Source organism: Lissotriton helveticus, chromosome 7 (assembly GCF_964261635.1).
Source record: "Lissotriton helveticus chromosome 7, aLisHel1.1, whole genome shotgun sequence".
NCBI lineage: Eukaryota > Metazoa > Chordata > Amphibia > Caudata > Salamandridae > Lissotriton > Lissotriton helveticus.
In genome coordinates this window covers 1,903,314,082-1,903,321,581 of record NC_136068.1, presented here as the reverse complement: position 1 = coordinate 1,903,321,581, position 7,500 = coordinate 1,903,314,082, and positions in this window count along the sequence as shown.

Here is a 7,500-nt window from a genome sequence, read left to right as displayed (position 1 = left end):
GGGCCCTAGCCACTGCTCCTGAACCCAGCCAAGCAAGGGGAGGCTCCCCGGGCACATCGGAACCCCTTCCCGGGCCCTTGGCAGTGCGGCAGGCTGGGAGACAGGGCCCAGGGCCGGAGCACCCGACCCGGGGCCCGGCCGGGCCCCTGGACGCAGCCGGGGCTCCCAAGCCCGGAGGTGCATGGGACGCCTCCCCGGTCCCTCCGGACCCCGTCCCGGGCACCCTGCCACGCAGCAGGACCAAGGACAGAGCCCGGGGTGGGAAGGCCGCCCTCCCCGGGCCCTCAGGGGCCCTAGCCACTGCTCCTGAACCCAGCAAAGCAAGGGGAGGCTCCCCGGGCACATCGGAACCCCTTCCCGGGCCCTTGGCAGTGCGGCAGGCTGGGAGACAGGGCCCAGGGCCGGAGCACCCGACCCGAGGCCCGGCCGGGCCCCTGGACCCAGCCGGGGCTCCCAAGCCCGGAGGTGCATGGGACGCCTCCCCGGTCCCTCCGGACCCCGTCCCGGGCACCCTGCCACGCAGCAGGACCAAGGACAGAGCCCGGGGTGGGGAGGCCGCCCTCCCCGGGCCCTCAGGGGCCCTAGCCACTGCTCCTGAACCCAGCAAAGCAAGGGGAGGCTCCCCGGGCACATCGGAACCCCTTCCCGGGCCCTTGGCAGTGCGGCAGGCTGGGAGACAGGGCCCAGGGCCGGAGCACCCGACCCGAGGCCCGGCCGGGCCCCTGGACCCAGCCGGGGCTCCCAAGCCCGGAGGTGCATGGGACGCCTCCCCGGTCCCTCCGGACCCCGTCCCGGGCACCCTGCCACGCAGCAGGACCAAGGGCAGAGCCCGGGGTGGGGAGGCCGCCCTCCCTGGGCCCTCAGGGGCCCTAGCCACTGCTCCTGAACCCAGCCAAGCAAGGGGAGGCTCCCCGGGAACAACGGAACCCATTCCTAGGCCCTTGGCAGTGCGGTAGGCTGGGAGACAGGGACCAGGGCCGGAGCACCCGACCCGGGGCCCGCCCGGGCCCCTGGACCCAGCCGGGACTCCCAAGCCCGGAGGCGCATGGGACGCCTCCCCGGACCCATGGAGCCCGTCCTGGGCATTGAGCCATGCCGTTGGCCTGGAGATGGGTGCCCCGGACGCCCGGGGGAGGTCTGTCTGGGACACATGGAGCCCGTCCTGGGCATTGAACCATGCCGTTAGCCTGGAGAAGGGAGCCCCGGAAGCCCGGGGGAGGACTGCCCGGTACCCGTGGAGCCCTTCCCGGGTACTTTGCAACGCCGTTGGCCTCCTGGAGATGGGTGCCCCGAACGCCCGGGGGGTGGGCTGCCCGGGACCCGTGAAGCCCGTCCTGGGCACTCTGACCTGCTGTTGGCCCGGGGGAGGGACCCCAGACGACCGGGACCCGTGGAGCCCGTCCTTGGCACTCTGACAAGCCATTGGCCCGGGGAAGGGAGCCCCAGACGACCGGGACCTGTGGAGCCCGTCCTGGGCACTCCTGTATGCCGTTGGCCCGGGGAAGGGAGCCCCGGACGTCCGGGACCCGTGGAGCCCGTCCTGGGCACTCCTGTATGCCGTTGGCCCGGGGAAGGGAGCCCCGGACGTCCGGGACCCGTGGAGCCCGTCCTGGGCACTCTGAAATGCTTTGGCCCGGGGAAGGGAGCCCCAGACACCCGGGGGGGAGGACTGCCCGGGACCCGTGGAACTCGTCCTGGGCACTCTGACATGCCGCTGGCCCGGGGAAGGGTGCCCCGGACGCCCGGGGCCCGTGGAGCCCGTCCTGGGCACTCTGACAAGCCGTTGGCCCGGGGAAGGGAGACCTGGACGCCCGGAACCCGTGGAGCCCGTCCTGGGCACTCTGAAATGCTTTGGCCCGGGGAAGGGAGCCCCGGACGCCCGGGGGAGGACTGCCCGGGACCCGTGGAACTGGTCCTGGGCACTCTGACATGCCGCTGGCCCGGGGAAGGGTGCCCCGGATGACCGGGGCCCGTGGAGCCCGTTCTGGGCACTCTGACATGCCGCTGGCCCGGGGAAGGGAGCCCCGGACGCCCGGGGCCCGTGGAGCCCGTCCCGGGCACTCTGCCATGCCGTCAGCCTGGATGGAGCCCCGGACGCCCGGGGGGGGCGAAGGCCCGGGACGCATGGAGCCTGTTCCGGGCACTCTGCCATGCCGTCGGCCTGGATGGAGCACCGGACGCCCGGGGGACGACTGCCCAAGAGCCATGGAGCCCATCCTGGGCAATTTGACATGCAGTTGGCCTGGAGGAAGGAAGCTCCGGGTGGCCTAGGGAGGTGTTGCCCAGGCATATCCCATCTGGTCCCCATGGCAGAGAACCACCAACCCTGGAGGGGTGTCCGGGCATACCCTGCCCCATAGTAATCCGGAGGCAAATTACCCCCCTGTCTTGCAATCTGTGCACGCGAGGTGACAGAGGGGACCCAAGGCGTGAAAGAACCCGACCTCATGGAGCCCTCGCTGGGATCCGGGAGGCGAATGGCACCTCATTAAGACTTCCAGGGAAGTTCGGCCATCTGGTCCCCCCCATAGGAAAGCGTTGCGGGCGACCAGATGCCCGAGGGGATCCGGGCGACCAGATGGCCGAGGGAATCCGGGCGACCAGATGGCTGGGCATGGAGGTGAAGCCGCCTGGACTCTTCCCCACCCCGTCCCCGTCCCGGGACGAATGCCCGGGACGCATGGAGCCCGTCCTGGCCACTTGACGTCCCGTCCTGGGCATTGAACCATGCCGTCGGCCTGGAGAAGGGAGCCCCCGGACGCCCGGGGGAGGACTGCCCGGTACCCGTGGAGCCCTTCCCGGGTACTTTGCAACGCCGTTGGCCTCCTGGAGATGGGTGCCCCAGATGCCCGGGGGTGGGCTGCCCGGGACCCATGGAGCCCGTCCTGGGCAGTGTGACATGCCGTCGGCCTAAAGGTGGGAGCCCCGGACGCCCGGGGGAAGGCTGCCCGGGACCCGTGGAGCCCTTCCCGGGTACTTTGCCATCCCGTTGGCCTCATGGAGATGGGTGCCCCGGACGCCCAGGGGAGGTCTGTCCGGGACACGTGGAGCCCGTCCTGGGCATTGAGCCATGCCGTTGGCCCGGAGAATGGAGCCCCCAGACGCCCGGGGGAGGTGTTGCCCAGGCATATCTCATCTGGTCCCCCGGGCAGAGAACCACCAGCCCTGGAGAGGTGTCCGGGCGTACCCTGCCCCTAGTAATCTGGAGGGAAATTACCCCCCTTTCTTGCAATCCGTGCACGCGAGGTGACAGAGGGGACCCAAGGCGTAAAAGAACCCGACCTCATGGAGCCCTAGCTGGGATCCAGGAGCCGAATGGCACCTCATCGGGACTTCCAGGGAAGCCCGGCCATCTGGTCGCCCCATTGGAAAGCATCGCGGGCGACCAGAGGGCCGGGATCGAAAGGACTCCCAGCTCCCCATCCATCCCAAGCCTTCGCGGTAGGGTTCCTGACTGCCTGCCCACGCAAGGCAGGGCTCTTGGACCCCGGCTGGGCCTCAGGCGCAGGTTGGACCACCGGAGCTCTAGGGCCCGGACGACCTGGGGGAGGAATGCCCGGGACCCGTGGAGCCCGTCCTGGGTACTTTGACATGCCGTCGGCCTGGAGGTGGGTGCCCCGGACGCCCCGGGGGAAGCTGCCCGGGACCCATGGAGCCCGTCCTGGGTACTTTGACATTCCGTCGGCCTGGAGGTGGGAGCCCCGGACGCCCGGGGGGAGGTCTGCCCGGGACCCATGGAGCCCGTCCTGGGTACTTTGCCAATGCCGTTGGCCTCATGGAGATGGGTGCCCCGGACGCCCGGGGGACGAATGCCCGGGACGCATGGAGCCCGTCCTGGGCACTTTTCCATGCCTTCGGCCTGGAGCCCCCAGACACCCAGGGGAGGACCACCGTGAAAACCATGGAGCCCGACCCGGGCACTCTGCCATACCGTCAGCCTAGATGGAGCCCCGGACGCCCAGGGGACGAATGCCCGGGACGCATGGAGCCCGTCCTGGGCACTTTTCAATGCCGTCAGCCTGGATGGAGCCCCGGACGCCCGGGGGACGACTGCCCAGGAGCCATGGAGCCCGTCCTGGGCAATTTGACATGCAGTTGGCCTGGAGGAAGGAAGCCCCGGGTGGCCTAGGGAGGTGTTGCCCAGGCATAGCCCATCTGGTCCCCATGGCAGAGAACCACCAGCCTCGGAGGGGTGTCCGGGCGTACCCTTCTCCCTAGTAATCCGGAGGAAAATTACCCCCTTTTCTTGTAATCTGTGCACGCGAGGTGACAGAGGGGACCCAAGGCGCGAATGTACCCAACCTCCTGGAGCCCTCGCTGGGATCCGGGCGGCGAATGGCACCTCATCGGGACTTCCAGGGAAGTTCGGCCATCTGGTCGCCCCATAGGAAAGCGTTGCGGGCGACCAGATGCCCAAGGGGATCCGGGCGACCAGATGGCCGAGGGAATCTGGGCGATCAGATGGCTGGACACGGAAGTGAAGCCGCCTGGACTCTCCCGACCCTGTCCCCGTCCCCGTGCCCGTGCCCGGGATGCATGGAGCCCGTCCTGGGCACTTTTCCATGCCTTCGGCCTGGAGCCCCCAGACACCCAGGGGAGGACCACCGTGAAAGCCATGGAGCCCGACCCGGGCACTCTGCCATGCCGTCGGCCTGGATGGAGCCCCGGACGCCCGGGGGACAAATGCCCGGGATGCATGAAGCCCGTCCTGGGCACTTTTCCATGCCTTCGGCCTGGAGCGCCCCGACACCCTGGGGAGGACCACCCTGGAAACCATGGAGCCCGACCCGGGCACTCTGCCATGCCGTCGGCCTGGATGGAGCCCCGGACGCCCGGGGGACAAATGCCCGGGACGCATGGAGCCCGTCCTGGGTACTTTTCCATGCCGGTGGCCAGGAGCCCCCTGACACCCAGGGGAGGACCACCGTGAAAACCATGGAGCCCGACCCGGGCACTCTGCCATACCGTCAGCCTGGATGTAGCCCCGGACGCCCGGGGGACGAATGCCCGGGACGCATGGAGCCCGTCCCGGGCACTCTGCCATGCCGTCCCGACAAATTCGTACGGACTCCTAACCTTACGACACGGATCGGAATCGAGCCCTCTCTGACCCAGCAGTTTCAGGCGCCCGGGGGACGAATGCCCGGGACGCATGGAGCCCGTCCCGGGCACTCTGCCATGCCGTCGGCCTGGATGGAGCCCCGGACGCCCGGGGGACGACTGCCCAAGAGCCATGGAGCCCATCCCGGGCACTCTGCCATGCCGTCCCGACAAATTCGTACGGACTCCTAACCTTCCGACACGGATCGGAATCGAGCCCTTTCTGACCCAGCAGATTTCAGGTTGATTTGCTATATACTTTACGTACGATTTTATGGGGGCCGATTCCGATCCGGTACGTAAAAGCAAATACGACCGACATGTCGGACAACCACGTACACCCAGGGGATAGGACTGCCCGGGTCACATGGACCCCGTCCTGGGCACTCTGATCTGCCGCCGGCGCCGGGGATCGAACCGTGATCACCAGATGGGGATATCCCAAAAATCTGGCATGGATACGGCCCGCCAGGACAGGTTTGGGCACCCCTGTTGTACGGACTCCCAAGCCCTACGGTCCTTCTGACACGGATCGGAATCGAACCCAACAGATTTCGCGTTGACTGCCTCTATATCAGGGGTGCCCAAACCAGTCCTGGCGGGCCGTATCCATGCCAGATTTTTGGGATATCCCCATCTGGGGATCACGGTTCGATCCCCGGCACCGGCGGCAGATTAGCCCAGCACCAGGTGACTCTGGGAAATAGCTGGCGCCGCGGCTAGGGCGGCTGACTCCGGAATCTGGAGATTTTTTTATTTAAGGTTTTTGTAGAGCGCGTAGTAACCCTCGAGCATCCCAGAGATCAGGGTTCGATCCCCGGCACCGGCCGCAGATTAGCCCAGCACCACGTGACTCTGGGAAATAGCTGGCGCCGCGGCTAGGGAGGCTGACTCCGGAATCTGGAGATCACGGTTCGATCCCCGGCACCGGCGGCAGATTAGCCCAGCACCAGGTGACTCTGGGAAATAGCTGGCGCCGCGGCTAGGGCGGCTGACTCCGGAATCTGGAGATTTTTTTATTTAAGGTTTTTGTAGAGCGCGTAGTAACCCTCGAGCATCCCAGAGATCAGGGTTCGATCCCCGGCACCGGCCGCAGATTAGCCCAGCACCATGTGACTCTGGGCAATAGCTGGCGCCGCGGCTAGGGCGGCTGACTCCGGAATCTGGGGATCACGGTTCGATCCCCGGCACCGGCGGCAGATTAGCCCAGCACCATGTGACTCTGGGCAATAGCTTGCTTAATCTTCCCAACGGCCCCTAGCGCCTAGAGACCCTTACGGGTGATTGTGCGCCTTACAAATGTGGATTATTATTATTATTATTATTTGGGCCGATTCCGATCCGGTTCGTAAAAGCACATCTGCCCGAATCTGTCGGACAACCACGTACGCCCGGGAGAGGACTGCCCGGGACCCGTGGAGCCCGTCCTGGTCACTCTGACCTGCCATCGGCCTGGAGAAGGGAGCGCCGGACGCCCGGGGGGAGGACTGCCCGGGACCCGTGGAGCCCGTCCTGGGCACTCTGACCTGCCGTCTGCCCGGGGAAGGGAGCCCCGGACACCCGGGAGGAGGACTGCCCGGGACCCATGGAGCCCGTCCTGGGCACTCTGACCTGCCGACGGCCCGGGGAAGGGAGCCCCGGACGCCCGGGGGAGGACTGCCCGGGACCCGTGGAACTCGTCCTGGGCACTCTGACATGCCGCTGACCCGGGGAAGGGAACCCCGGACGCCCGGGAGCCGTGGAGCCCGTCCTGGGCACTCTGACAAGCCGTCGGACCGGGGAAGGGAGCCCCGGACGCCCGGGACCCGTGGAGCCTGTCCTGGGAACTCCGGCATGCCGTTGGCCCAGGGAAGGGAGTCCCAGATACCCGGGACCCGTGGAGCCCGTCATGGGCACTCTGACAAGCCGGTGTCCCGGGGAAGGGAGCCCCGGACGCCCGGGACTCGTGGAGCCCGTCCTGGGCACTCTGGCATGCCGTTGGCCTGGGGAAGGGAGCCCCGGACGCCCGGTGGGGGAGGACTGCCAGGGACCCGTGGAGCCCGTCCTGGGCACTTTGACCTGCCGTTGGCCTGGAGATGGAAGCCCCGGATGCCTGGGGGAGGACTGCCCGGGACCCATGGAGCCCGTCCCGGGTACTTTGCCATGCTGTTGGCCTCCTGGAGATGGGTGCCCCGGACGCCTGGGGGAGGACTGCCCGGGACGTATGGAGCCCGTCCCGGGCACTTTTCCATGCCGTCGGCAGGGATGGAGCCCCGGACGCCCGGGGGACGACTGCCCAAGAGCCATGGAGCCCGTCCTGGGCAATTTGACAAGCCGTTGGCCTGGAGGAAGGAAGCCCCGGGTGGCCCAGGGAGGTGTTACCCAGGCATAGCCCATCTGGTCCCCCTAGCAGAGAACCAC